Raw genomic sequence first — 15289 nt, 5'->3', positions numbered from 1 at the left:
AGGCTAATAGTTTTTAATTCTTGCCATCTTAAACCCGGTAAGATTATAAAACAATAATAAGTTCGTATTAAATTTATCCTAGCGTGTACAATAAAGAATATTAAATAATAAATAAATATTTATGTTAATGGACAAATCTATATGTGACTCCCAGTTTGGGTATCAGAACACAAAGATATGGGGTGATAACTATAATATCCACGCACTGGCAACTAGAGAAATTAGTAAATCAAGGAAATGAACCATTTGTTGTACTACACAAATTATTGAATTTTTCACAAGTATGCCTTTAACAAGCCACTTTAAGCAAAAAAAATTATCTGTAATAAATTTAAATGCTTACGAGGCATGACTAGGCCAGCGGACAATGAATCATCATTGTCCGCTGGCCTAGTCTAAGTAATTTTAACGCGAATGGACTGTTAACAATAACCTATTTTAAATATTGAAAAAGCATCAGTCTATATTTATTTAATGTTCACCATTAGTTTATAGGTTTAATTTAATAGTTGTAATGGAAAAGTAGACAAGTAGAAAATGCGAGACTAATAATCTACAAATTAAATTATTAATAAGTAATTACTACTTAAAATAATATTAATCAAATGTTGCAAGATATAGTATAAATTTCATTCGGCATGGGTTTTTTTGGATGACATTAATTGTTTTGTCTTATTTTGTAATAATTTGTAATGTTAAGGGGAAAGGCGTGAGGCGGGGATTCCGCCGACAACTGGCAATTTATTCAATAAGTTCATTTTGGTACAATTATACTGGTAATTGTGTTATTAAACAAATATAAATATTATTCACTCATTAGTGGTTTTACAAGAACAGTTGTTACAACGGCCTACTCAAACAAGGAGAAGACAGTGGACGCAATTAGAAAACATTTATGCTCACACGCAGCGGCGAACTCAACTGGCATCTGACCATGAACGCTTCAAGAAAAAAATTACACTAATTAATGGTAAAATTCATTTTAAACCATTGAAAGATTCTGAAATAAAATCAAAACACTGTACACAAACTCCATTCGAATGTTCACACGCGGCAATAAAAGATGACAATGTAATGTTTAGATCGTTAAATGTTCCACGCCATTTAATTTATAGATGATACCGAATGTACTTGTGCGAGTAAAATATACGCTGACTGTACCAATTGTGTATACCATTCCATTAATTTCGAGACAAATGGGAACTAATGATTTCATATCAATATTAATATTCGTGTTTGCTTTATTGTATAAATTAGATACAGTTCATAATTTATGTGAACGAATATACAGGATGATTAGTTATATGTCTTAAAGCTGAAAAGAGGGCAATATACAGCTCATTTGTTTGTTACAATTAAACTGGATAAAGTCATCAATCTGAAACTCTATTAAAATGCTAATGATTTCTGGATTTGCAAAATCTGCAGGGATAGATAATAAATAATATTTCATTTTTAATTTATCACTACGTTATTTATGTTATGAAGGAATTGATTTTTGGATGAGGTGTACATTAATTGACAGGCAATGATATCATCAATCAATCCTATGCATTGAAATATGTCGTTTTTAGTGATCATTTTTTTCATGCATCACAAGATGCATATTTAATGGAATCAGGCGTTACCTTGCGGAAGTCCATCCTAAGTAAGAAAAGGACACTCATTGATTTGGCGGTGGCGGTTGTGTGATTCACATTGTTTGCCGCATACGCATTTATCAGCGGGCTGGCCGGGCGGTGCACTTTGTTGCACGACTACCACTGCATGTGGTATTTACATTACATTGGTCCTTTTTTTACTCACAAGATGCAGTTATTGCGCGTGGCTGTCGCATCTACCACGCTGCCCTAGTCGACAACACTCAACAGTTTCTTGTTATGGATTAATATTGTCTACCAAGCATTTAAAGCCAGTTGGCAGAGCGCTTAGTCTTATATATAGCGTTTTAACATTAAATTAGCAAAAAAGCTCTCTCAGGACCTTGACTCAGGTAGTAACATTATTGATTAAGGTGTATTGTATGGGCCATTTGAGAGTATCACGTGAGAGTGGTCACGAGCGAGCAATGTGCTTGTGGTTCATGTTCGTTCGGACCCCGCATCGACCCCGCGCGGAACCGGTCGCAAAAACTCCGCCGAAACCGAGTCGCGGATCGCGTTACGTCGCTTCCCACCGGGTGTTAACAAAAATCGAGCAAAAGCGGACGCAGCCGCGCGCGCTTTGTGCCGCGATATTATGATCTCGGTGCCCTTTGTTTTACTTCGGACAGGGACTGCTCGGCCTTCGCCGCCCTTCCCGCGCCCCCGCGCCCGCCGCGTTCACGGCACCGTTCTATCCATTAATCACCACCGAGTAACACATTAATATGTTAAATTTAGAAGCGATTTCAGGCCGTCCACGTTAAAATGCAGGGTTAGAATCACAACTTCTAATTAGGTCTACTTTTAATTGCTAATTAATTTAAGATTGTGATAACTAAGCTACCACCGACTCGGAATATTGAGCTGTTAAAAAGAGCAGTTCAGAAATTAAACAATTAAATCCATCGTGTTTTAGTTAAAGGGTTCCATTACAGAGGAACTGAAATCGTTACTGTAAGCAAAGTGATACAAATCAATGATATATTACATCTACAGTTTTTGCGGGTTAAGTATGAAGTGAAGTGTATCCGTCAACCAAAGCAATGAAGTTGTTCCTAATGAACTGTTGCATTATAAAGTATGCCAAGTGGTCACTGTAGATTTAACTTATTAAAGCGTACTGTGTTATTAACGCGAAAGAACTATAGACATGATAGCAAAGTAACAAGAATCGAGGTATGTTCTGATCAAGACGGAAGTTAAAAATACATTCTCGTATTATCAACGACAGAGTTCGCTAGAAGAGAGTAAAGAGAAGGAAAAGGAAGTAATAATGGAATCAAAGACAGGAACCAATGCATTGACAAGATGAACGCCGACAACCTGAACCGTAAGTTTAACAAGTTTTGTGTACAAATAAAAAGTGCAGCCCCTTGCGCTAAGTCGATAACAGCAGATTCGTAATAGAATATCATTGTGTTTTCCATCGCTAAGGTTTAATCTACTTTCGCCGAGTTGACCTTGAAACAAATACTATCACTAAATATCTATTTATTTAAAATGTATCAAACACATTGTCAAAGTATCTACCTAGCCACTGGATATCTAGATTTATGAAATCCAGTAAATTTTCTCTCTGTCAACTTTTCTAAATCAACCTTTAAATCCAACTTTAGAATCATTAATCTGTTAATGTTTATTTTGACTTCTTTTTCATCGGCAGCTGATTTATTAATAAATCTTATATTTAGTCAATTATTTACTGAAATAGTATTTAATTTTAGTACCATTGTAGACTGGCTATGGATTCCAACACAATCCGGCAAGTCGTGTGCATCTCATGGACTTATCTATTTCATGTAAGCACTTATCCGCAAATCATTCTATTATTTTTCCGTGATCATTCAAAAAAAATAACTCTCGTTTTTATGTAACAATGACATAAGTAGTTTAATAACTTGATGTTACATGTTACACAAAAACAATGTAACGGAAACTAAATGAAAAGTCGTAAAACAAATCCTATTGCCGTATAAAAGATTTTTAAATGATAATAAAGCATTGGAATAAATTGCTCAAACTATTATACCGATGATATCTTGATTGTGATCACATAAAAAACTATTAAAAATGTGTTAGTTGTGGGCTATTCTCTGATCAAAACGCGTTAGTTACCCTCGTACAATCAACATAATTTCAGCTGCAGGACTGATAGCTTGTGTTGGACATAGGTACCCCCTTTATTCAGGAGTTCAGTGTGAATCTAGTTTCATAAAAATTAAAATTTTCTGCTATTTATGATGTTCACAAGTAGTCACTATAAATGACCCAGAGCCAAAATAATATTAATAAATAATTAATATTTCAGTTGAAATTTCATCATGCGACGTATTGCGTCGTGAGCGTTTGTGTGTTGAAGGTGTGGTCAGCGCTAGTTCGGCAGGTGTCGTGTGTGCACAGTTGCGGGCGCACAATGCCGGCAATTACCCGGCAAGGAGTGCGCTAATGAGTCGTGTAAACAGGCTCCGCGAGCGCACAATACCCGCAATTACGTGACGCCGTGTTTGCCTGTCCGCCGACACAAAATGGCCGACGCCTGCTCGCGGCCACTGTCTGCTCTGCCACGCTCTAACGCACGCCTACTGCCTACTGGACCCGCGCGCCGCGAGACCTAAATTGCCATTAATGTGTGCGGGTAATTGGATGTTTTTGTTCCGCGGAGCGAACACACGCGACGAGACGCGCCGGCCTGTCTCGTGCCATATAATAAGTCCCAAACGCGTCAACACGTAGTGCTATCCAGAGCATTTTGATATTCTATTCGGAACTTTGACCCTATGAAGCGTTTAAAACTGACAGCAACATAAGAAGATAATTCGCTTAATAATTCATTTGAGTTGTAATTCAAAGTAATTAGAAAAATAAACTACTTCCAAGATTTACGCGAATATTACTCTTGAAATAATAAATAAATAACGCATTATATCCAGGTGTATTATTTAGGTGTCTTGAATGCTTTGCAGCCCCATAGTCTCAGACAAGACTGAGGTGTTGGATGTTCGTCCATATATCACAATTACTCAGAGATCACTGTTAATTATTACTATTGATCTGGTGAACGCAGAATGAACTTCATCAACCTCTACCACGGGTGAACAGAGTCTTCATTTACATAATATCTTTTTTTAAAGAATTTTTCATTCTCAACCTTCGTCCTTTTCAATGTCTTCTTTTCTCTAATTTCCTTTACAATATCTCTCATTCCTTTCCCCACCAAATATATTAAAGTATCGCAGTGTAACATGGCGACATGATCCGTTGAAATTGTTTGTTTATTAGAAAATTTGTTGAAATCATTGAAGTTTTTTTTGAATGTTTTCATGAAAATATGTACAACGTCCCTAATGACGAAGGTCTATTACCCACGTGTATTACCAACACTGGTATGTTAGCTAACAGCCGTGGTCTCTCATTTAGGACCTCATTCGCAAGCTTGCAGTCGCTCCACGACCCACGAACCACGACTGTGCTGGGAGTTTTCTTCTAGGTCGAACCACGAATGGATCTATCTATGGATCTATAGATGAACGCAAGCAACAGACATGGTGCAGCGAAATAGCCAGGTGAAGTACCAGTGGACAAACTAAATAGCGCACAGGAAAAATGTCCACTGGGTCTTAAGGTAAAACCTTGTTTCCAATCCAGAGGAAAATACAGATCGGAAAGCGCAGCGCAGAAAGTCCAGTCACAGGGACATATAACCAACGCTGGGTGCCAGCTGTTTCCAACTGCTCCTGTTACAAATCAATGCAGGCCTATGTCAAGTAGCGCACGTCCTACTGCTCAAACGATGGATTTTTCTTCTCATAATCATATTTAAGCGTTTGTTGATCTGTCGGAAGTAATTTATTCATCAGTAGCAGAATAATATGAAATGTACTTTTCTCTAAAGACTAATACAAGTCTTTAGAAATCACCTGTTCATCTCCGTCCACTATAAAGAGAAAATAGTGACTGAAAACTCAGATGAATGTGTGGTGCTCGTAGAGGCAATTCGCGTCCTTCAGCGCGGAGGCGAGCGCGGGCGTCGCCAGTCGGAGGCTCCGTGTGAATAGCGTTTTGATAAAATAAACGTTTAATTAAAAACGCGTAATTAGGTGGCGCGTGTGTCATTCAGCGGAGTGCATTTGATTCGGGTTAAACTGAAGTTAATCCCGGCAACGCGCGCGATGAGCCACTCTGCGCCGGCGCAGCGCGCCCCCGCGGACTCATGTTTTCCTGATATCAGACTTATCTCGCTCGACGTCTATTACTGTTGCACAACAGGCAGCCGTGGAGATCGCGCTGGTTATTACACGACCTGATATATTTACGTACAGACTTACATATTCATTTTATTTTTATTTTATTATCCACTTATGATAATTTATAGTACACTTAAAGCTCTTTCTTCGAGCGGTATGTGTTCTCTAAATATGCCGCGAATTCAAAAACCGTGAACACGGAATGGTAACCTATATGGAATTGTACTGGATTGTTCCTAGGTAACAAATTAAAAAAAAACACATACATGAAAAAGTCAATTTCATTTAAGGTTTTTTAACATTTTGGTTAATTATCTTAAGGTTTAAACAATGGTTTAAGGAATTTTGTAATTTTCACTTGCCTGGTAATTTTTTTAAAGTCCTTCTATTCAGACCAACACGCATCCGTTGCATTAGTAATTTGCCTCTTAAAAATAAGACTTCATTCTATAGACGGTTCAATGTTCATAAATAAATCGTAGAACTCATTTGCCATTCAACCTTCAAAAAGATTTTTTAAACATGTCACATTAATGCTTATTGAAGCTTCTTCTTTATTGAGCTGTTATTGTAACATTATAAGATGACTTTTTTATAAATACATTCACGACATTTACAAAGGATATTGGTTTGGATGCCTTTTGGAATCCTTTTATTATTGTGTTTGTACTTATTGGATCCGCGAATATAAGAATTTTTAATTGCGAGTGTAGGAATTGAAATTAAAACTTAAACAAACTAAACTATTAATTGAATTGAAAACGCGAATGAAAGAAGCGCAAATAAGGTTCTACTGTAATCAATAGCGTGCTCTGTGGGACGAACACTGGAAAGTTTTCAATTTGATCTAGAATCACTTTAATAGCATTCTTTTACTTAAAAGTAGCAGGGTTCCAAACGCGACATGATCCGAGTAGAGCTCGAGACAAACTCAAACTAGTTTTATTGTTATGATTACTTTCACAGCTTTATTTATTCTATAGTACGAGTAACTGCAGTTCTCGCTTTATCATTTTTCAAAATTTAATTTTCTATACAAAGTTTTTTTTGGGAGTTTTTGTTCAATAAACTTTTAGATTTATTAGATGATAAGTATACAGTAAAATCAGACCCAGTTGATCACAAAGTGTTACTGATTTTATATTGTCACACATACACACACACACGTGGATGCACGAACAGCTTTTTTCTATAGTACAGATATTCTATTTTTTCTACAGATATTCCATCAACTTCAGCAACATTACCCTATAAGAGTTACCCTGTGGATTTAGTGCTATAAAAACTACTAAGACAAGACAAAGACAAATTTAGCTCAAAAATAACTAATCGTGTTTTTCACAAAGCTCACAGTGAAGAATGAATTTAAGACGAAACTACTTGTCAATTGAACATTCTGACAAGTGAACCCAATCTCAACAAAAAATCCATCGGTGGTGTTTAAAGTAAATATTCCTTACAGTAAAGTCGTAGCCAAGTTAGTTTTAATTGCTTCTTAATTTCAAAAAGAAATCAACAGAGTAAAAAACTTGTTCAGATCTAACTTAGATCAGAGAAAGATGGCTAGATAAGGAGGAAAGCCATTCAACTACTTCTGTGATCGTTATTGGTCTGCTAATAGTGCACGTCTAAGAAGAAGAAGGAAGATCTGTGATAATAAAAAGGACTTACGGGATAGTGATGAAGAGATTGCATTCACCTGGCTCAAGTCTGACAGTTTTGGGAGGTAAACACTTGGTCTTTCACTAACTGTTTAACAAAGCTGTTAAATGTATTTGTACGATAAAAAGCAGGAATACGAGCGCGACCGATTACTTTGACTCTTCGTTATCAATCAAACCACTGCCTTATGAGCGACTGCCCCATCGCGTTCAGCGGTCACTGTCAACAGTTTGCGAGAACTTAGATATTTAATGGAATCAGGCGTTACCTCGCGGAAGTTCATCTTAAGTAAGAAAAGGACCAATATTTAACCACTTCCGCACATGCAATGGTAGTCGTGCAATAAAGTGCACCGCCCGCCAGCCCGCTGATAAATGCGTACGCGGCAAACAATGCGAATCACACAACCGCCACCGCCAAATTACTCAACACGTGATTCCCCCCTCCACGGGGCATCTTCAGGAGTTATGTTACACCGATTAGTGCCAAACACAGAGTCAAAGAGTCATTTCATTGCATGACTACCACTGCATGTGCGGAAGTGGCTTAATATTGGTCCATTTCTTACTTGCGAGAACTCAGAGTCTATACATATCCACAGGAGCCGGTTTAAACACATCAACATTGAGCACGCAGTGTTCGAGCTTCCCTTGAATCCATGCCCTTAAAATGACTCATCTTCCATAAATGGGATGTCGCGTGACAGATTTGTTGATGAACAACCTCGCACTACATCTGTAGTGATGTAGTGGTACTTTCTCTGGGATCATTAGAGTCTTCGGTTTTGTATTACGGTACAGAATCGTAAAGAGAGTGGTGCTTTGAAAATATGCTGAAAATGTTCAGCTTCAGCTATTTGCTGTCGATATTGTAGACTAAGCGCCGCAGTAATGTGTCATCCCTCAGAAACTTCAGGCTTCAGGGATACTTTATGTCAGGTAGAGTGAATGCAAATTTGCGATGCGATGCTTTGTAATGGACTAAATATGAGAGAGAAAGGTGGCGGGCAAAGATTAGCAGGACCATGCTACGACTCCTGCGATGGGGTCACCTACATGGAGATGGAGTGTTTCTGTGAAATTAATGAGAAGATCTAATCATAAGTTACTTACTTAAAGCACCATCGAGGTACATCGGTCTTAAATAAGTAAGCTTACGTGACCCCTAGACTTATCCGCAAGCAATGCCGGGACCAGAAGACTGCACCAAGCCTGATAGCATCAGTAGCGTATGATTATGTCCACTCCCATAGACAAGTAGAAAGAAGAAGGGAAGTTGTTACCCAGCTAAGACCATCTCTAGTAGCAAGCTTCTTCTTTGCAAAAGCTGCGGGACTCTATACACGCTGACGATTAAATGATCAAATGTAACCTGGTTTAGGTAAAGATTTGTTGCGGGTAAGAGGTCATCGTCAGTAAAAAGGATCTGATCAGTCATTATTCACAACAAAACATATGACGTACTAGGGTTCTTTAAAGCAGTTCACTTTCAGGTTCGACCAACATCTTTTGATATCTTCTCTTCCTTAAATTATAATATCTAGGGGTGGAGTACATTTTCAGACAGTGATTATTGTCCAGGTTTCAGACAGATCGGGTAGGTCAGGGTCACAATATACACTTTTGCATAAGGTGACGTCATTGCGTTGGGCGTGAAATTGTCAAGCGGAATCTCCGGGCGCAGCAGTGGTGCGCGCGGGCCAGGTCCCACTGCAGCCGCGCGGTCGATATCTCAATTAACACGTGATCGCCTCTTGGGCTCAAAGCACTTCGATCTCCAAAAGTCATTCAGCACGCTGCCGCGACGAGGAGCCCGCACGAGTGCGTGGCGGGATGAAAGATAAATGGGAGATTCTGCTTTGAAGTCGAGAGCGAAAATTTTCGCTTCGCCTGCAGATTGGGGTGTCTTTGAAAAGGTGTTTCGAAACAAAAGTTAGATTTCATTCAATTTTAAGGTTCAGTTGAGAAACATAACGCGGCGCCGCGCGGCGAGCGAGTGCGGACTCTCCAGCGGCCGCGGCGCGTCGCAGCGCTCGCATCCTCAACAGCTTGAGGAGCGTGTCATCTTAATTATTTGCGCTGCCCTCACGGCACCCAGCGCCGGTCGTTGCCCTGCAGCGGGGCCGCGCGGCCGCGGCGCGCTGGCGCAGTTCACGGCCGCGCTGCCGGCAGCCAGTGCGTGCCCCGAAGTACTGCACTCCACCACTAACTCACCGGATAGAAATTATAGCCTACCACACCGATCAGCTTCAGTTGATTTATAAGTACTGTTCAGTAATGTATTTGTTTTCATAATAAGACATTGAGTTGCAATAACAACAATCAGTGATCAACTGAATTACAGAACTTTTTCAACTTTAATCGATTTGCACCGAAATGGTACTTGCGGAGGCTCCGGCAGGCGCAGCCATCTCAGAAGTAAGAAAAATCCTCAAGGTCAAAGACAACTCGCAGCTGGTGGCGACCTGCATCGGGTTATGACAATCATGCAATGAGAAGTTAACAATAGTGTACGGGTTTAAATTTGCGAGGGAAAATTTGGATACGGATACTTCGATAAGGGTATTCGAACCCAGGAGCGGGACCGCAAGCGGCCGCCGAGTCATCGGGTACGCGTGAGTACTAAACCACGTCGACGACTCACCAGATGACCGCGCCCCCGCTGGCGGCGCGGTGGCCCTCGATCCCTCAATCCGAGAAATTACAACAGTATTTGGCTTAAATTCGCAATTACATAATAACTTTATCATCCACTTAGCTAAGCACCGTGACGTGTGGGGGGGCACCGGGAACGTTAGGGGGCGCCGGGGGGCACGGTTTTGGGGGCGCGGCCCCTCGGGGCTCGTTACGGCGGCGAGAGCGGCGCCCCGGCCGCTTTCCGCCGTTTTTTGAAAATGATATTGTTGTCGCGACCCTCGTAATGATGTAAGGATACACTCGGCTCTGAGTAACGCGATCCCATTCCGCGGGTGTGCGCTAATCACGCCGCCAAGACCCCGCCGGTGGAGTGCTGGCAAACGTCGTCGCCAGCGCCGTCCTGTCTTGTATACACAAAACATTCCTATATTTTAAGATCAATATCAAAGCACTAAAATTAATTCATACAACTTCCAAAACGAGCCCGCAGGTATATCCGCGCGCGAAGGATAGCATTGCAATAAAATTTCTTTTCTCGTATCAAATACGCAAGTATTTCGCAGTGTCTCGTAGATCGTCGCCTAATAATTTACCTAAAAGGACGTCGGCGGTGTATCTGTGGGCTCACCGACAGACGCCGCGTGATCTCTGTTTGTATTTTACCTTTTCTATATTTGTAAGAGCAACGAAATGGCCTTTTTTATAATTGAATCGCGGGGTTTTTCGAAAATGTTTACACCAAATGCTACAAGAAATTGTTGATTGTCTATTCATTTTACATCACTGCAGAATACTTGTCGTTTAAGTTGTGTTTTAAGTGGTAGTCTGCAACGGAGAACAACCTCGACATTGACATAGACGACTAGAGAGCGTGAACTTGCAATCTGGTAGACTGTATATGTCGCTTCGAGTATACTAACAATGAACGAGTCCTTGAATTTTAATGAGAGCTGATTAAAAAAGTGGTGGATTACGGCATGTAAGCGTGGTTTCCCTCTCTAAGTCGCGTAAGGATCTTTGAGGAAGCTTTGCTGTGAATTTCTTCATGAGATCTAAGTGGAAATGAGGAAATTCATAGATGAACAAAAGAAACCGACATTGTTTAGGATATTGGTTAGTTGAAGTGGTGGTAAGCAGACAACACAGCGAGTATAGCAGATGACGACCGGGGCCTTGTGCTCCTGGAGCGGAGAGCGCAGACTGAAGAGAGTTCATGACGTTCACTCACAAGAAGACGCTGCACGCAAACTGCGCTTCAACTGGTTCTATTCGAAATATGGGGTAAGCGTATATGCAGTAGACGTCATATGGTAGGAATTACGATGATTAAATAGTTGGCAACTAAGCGCGCAAGCCGCTCTGTTTGTGTCTGAAGTTAAAAACTGATCTGGGCTCGCGTACATCGTTAGCACAAAATTTTCTTAATCCGCCGAGAGTGCAGTGAAGTAAGTGCGGAATCGGTCGGGCGCGGGCGGTTGCGGGAGGTCGCGGGGCGGCACGGGAGGTCGCGGGGCGGGCGCTGCAATTATTTTCTCAGCTCACGCGCCCGGGGCGCCGGAGAGGAAAAATTTAAGAAGCAAACGCACGCGGCTCATTGGGCGCCCGGGACACCTACGGGAATATACGGAGCGGAGTCTAATTGCTAACTGCTTACGTTGCAGACGCGGTGCGACGGCGGAAGGATTTCTTTTCGAATTGATCAGCTCGCCGTGAACACTGGCTGGATAGGCAAGCCGCCATTGGGTGGACCGAAGACGTGACCAAAACAGCGAGAAGTCGCCCGACGCGGGCTGCGCAAGGTCGATCATCGTGGTGGTCTTTGGGGGTGGCCGGTATCCGCCAGCGTGCCTCTCAGCTGACATGGTGATGCTGGAAGGCTTTACACGGAAAGTCCAGCCAACAGTAATTGAATTTCTTATGTAATTATTTCAAATTGACCCCAATGTCGGTTCCATTTCTTTCTTGAAGTCTGTATAATGTTAAACAGTTCAGTGATAGTCAGATAGTTCGGCTGTGCCACAACATTAGTTTATAGAGGATGCCTCCACAAATTGTAATGTATAATACTAGGCATTTGATTTGGCATGTCGAACATAACACATTGACAGAGCACTGTTTGAGCTTTGTCTTGCTCCACAAAACCAAAACCCAACGATTTTACCAAAAATCTTACATTTCTGCTTGATGTGCCAAATCAAATGCCGGTTGATTTAACGAAATATGAAACTTAGAGCATTACGTCGAGCAGGACGTTGACCTCGACCTGTTCGTAGCGCGGGAGGTGCGGAGGGCGAATTTGAAACGTCATCGAAACGTTATTTCTAGAGGAGGGTGTTCCCGGTGAAGCCATTTTGTTTATTAATTTGAAATCGATAGGTCGCAGTCGTCTGCATCAAATATTAACTTGTGTCTTACAATAATGTGAAATCCAATCACTAGTTCCATCTTTAAGTTAAATTGATTTAAAATGATTTAGCATAAATGATGTCTTAACAAAGAACAGTATCCAACCTTGATCACTGCGCCATTAAACTATGATTGTAAGAATTATTTTCTACGCATAACATTTTTTAATTCACGGAAGACACGACTTCATCGCGTTAGCAAATGTTTCTATGGTCAAGGCTAATCACATGCCGATGACCACCATTTTACCGTTTCATTGGTAGAACGTTTAGCGTTGTTGGTGAGCTACTGCAGAGAAGGTAACATTTTCGAAATGACATGTTCCTCCAGGCTAGTTGAATGTTTATTAAACTCAGAGGAACTATGTATTACTTAAAAAAACATAGTCCCTCTGAGTTTCTGCCGTCTGTTTCCAGGTCTAAGGCATATTATACGATGTGCTCCATTGTATGTTGAATGAAAAATTTGCAATCAGTGGCCAGCAAGTCGTAGAGAAGGCGATGGAGACTTCGCGTGAGCAGAACGCGCAGGAGGCTGTGGCCGCGGCGGAGCGCGAGGAGGTAATGGCCGGGCGCGGTGCCGGCGCGGTGACGGCGAGCGGGGCGCCGGGGCGGGCCGGGGCGGGGCGGGGCCGCGTTGCCTTATAACCAATTAGGGCCACTTGAGTATCGAGCACGAGGCGAAACAAAGTCGCCTTCTCTGCCCGCGGCGCGGATCGATTGGGTCGCGCGCCGGCGGGGCCCGCGGGGCTCGCGGGGACCAGCTCCACTCGGCGGCCGAACGAAACGATCGCACCGGACTCCAACTGCCCGACACTTCCCGGGCACGAGCACCGGACCGTCTAGCCAAGTAGAACGCTACTTAATATGTAATCAGTCGAGGTGTCAACAAGGCACTAATTACTGCCCCCCAGTCATTACACCTAATTAATTCTAAATCACGACCCCGCCCCCGCGACCGCACCACCCGCCCCTCGTTGAGACGAATTATGTGTGAAAAGTACTACCGCATAGTACTTACAGTTGGGTAATTGCAGGTCAGAAGAGATGTCTCTGAACTTTCTTCGCCAGGCAATACAGCTAAGCTTTCCTTGCTCTCAACAACAAACAAACAATCAAAAAACCTACTCACAAGGAAGACGTCTCAAACATTACTTAACGTAAACAAATGGCGGATAGCTCTCGACCTTTCGCGTCGTCTAGTTACGTTCATTTACGGGATGCACCACAAGCCCCACAAATTGTAACTATATATGAATTGTGTTGAAATAAATATATATGTATTGTTTTTGTTTGAAAAAATATATATCAAGTACTTGAACTTGCGACAACATGAATAAACAATGACATCGTCATACTAATCAGTTCGACTAATTCCTTGCGGAAATTGGGACGCGAGCTGCTGAGAAACATTAAGCGCTGGGCACCATTAAAGGTCCGTAGGTAGTCCTACGAGGTTCGGTACCTCTGCAGACATCTACCGCTGGACAAACATCCTCAAAACTGGATGAACGAGACTCGACAGACCTCACCCGAAACGTTTTTTCCTTCCATGTGCTTTAAAAATATTATCGACTTCAAAAAGTACAATAAAAATCATACAGCAGGCGCGATTGATTACGTAATGTCAAAAGTTAACGTAACCAAATTGAAGGCTAACAAAAACTAATTCACACCCGTCTATTCTGTATGAACGGCGTCAAGGTTACTAGATGACGCAAAAGTAATGTCATTATCTAAACGCATATTATTTATTTAAAAATGGCGCCTAATGTCACACTCATGTACAAAGAATTAGATATAAATAAGCAATAAGGTTTATCTGTATATCTTTATTACAAATGTAAAAGCACAGTGACATTTAGCGTCATTTGTGAAAGTTAAAGCACTTTCAGATTATGACATTACATTTGCGCCACCTGTTTTAATAGAGACATGTTTCAATTTTCTTCATGTTTGAATGTAAGAAAAATGTTTTGTCTTAATTTTACCGATTATTTATGTCCATAACCTTCGCTGTTGCTTATAGATAATATAATAAAAAATTAGCCGAGTTGATCCTGTGGTTCACGAGATACGAATATAACAATACATTTGATTTGTAATTGATTTTTAATAATAAAGAAAAAGACGTAAAGATATACCTCAGCTTAAAAGCTATAAGAGCACAAGTTAACTGTTGCTTGTTAACTGGATGCTATGAAGTTACAAGTTGCACAATCGCTGGAAATTACTTCACCCTTGTTGCGCCCGAACTGGAGGGAAGTCGCCGCAGCTTGTCGGGTCAAAATATTAACAAAATATCAATTGCATTTACGATAACTACCCCAATATTAAATTATTTATTGGATAAACTAATTCAGAGGCGATTTACGCTATTGCTCTAAATACAGTAATAATATAGTGTGTAACTAGAGAACTAAATTCATATTTAAATTGTATACGTGGAGGTACTAGTGAAAGGTATGATAACGATATCATTGCTATAAGCTGCTGAAGGATTTGATTTTTCGTTGTCTTATGATTTAGTGGACAAATAATAATAATCCAAGATCTTCAAATGTTGATCGAATATATCCAGAACTTTTAAAATAGGAATAAAAAGCGCTTTTAATAAGAACTACAAACTATTTCTACTAAAATAGGTCCAGCCAATCTTAGAATTGTTTGTTACAATCTCGCACACAAGTCAACTTAAT

At 40.9% G+C, this 15289-nt stretch overlaps 1 protein-coding gene across 1 annotated transcript in view; it reads right to left on the bottom strand.

The window, feature by feature from the left end:
* LOC137931541 (visual system homeobox 2-like) overlaps nucleotides 1-15289 on the bottom strand; it is a 146647-nt gene that overhangs the window by 95268 nt on the left and 36090 nt on the right. The gene's annotated exons all lie outside the window — the stretch shown is intronic.

The sequence above is a fragment of the Battus philenor genome, unplaced genomic scaffold (assembly GCF_028537555.1).
Source record: "Battus philenor isolate CCGP_79_NKW_IND1 unplaced genomic scaffold, ilBatPhil1.0.hap1 SCAF_11, whole genome shotgun sequence".
NCBI classification, from domain to species: domain Eukaryota; kingdom Metazoa; phylum Arthropoda; class Insecta; order Lepidoptera; family Papilionidae; genus Battus; species Battus philenor.
The sequence above is the reverse complement of the archived record's forward strand: the minus strand, read 5'-3'. Positions and strand labels throughout refer to the sequence as shown.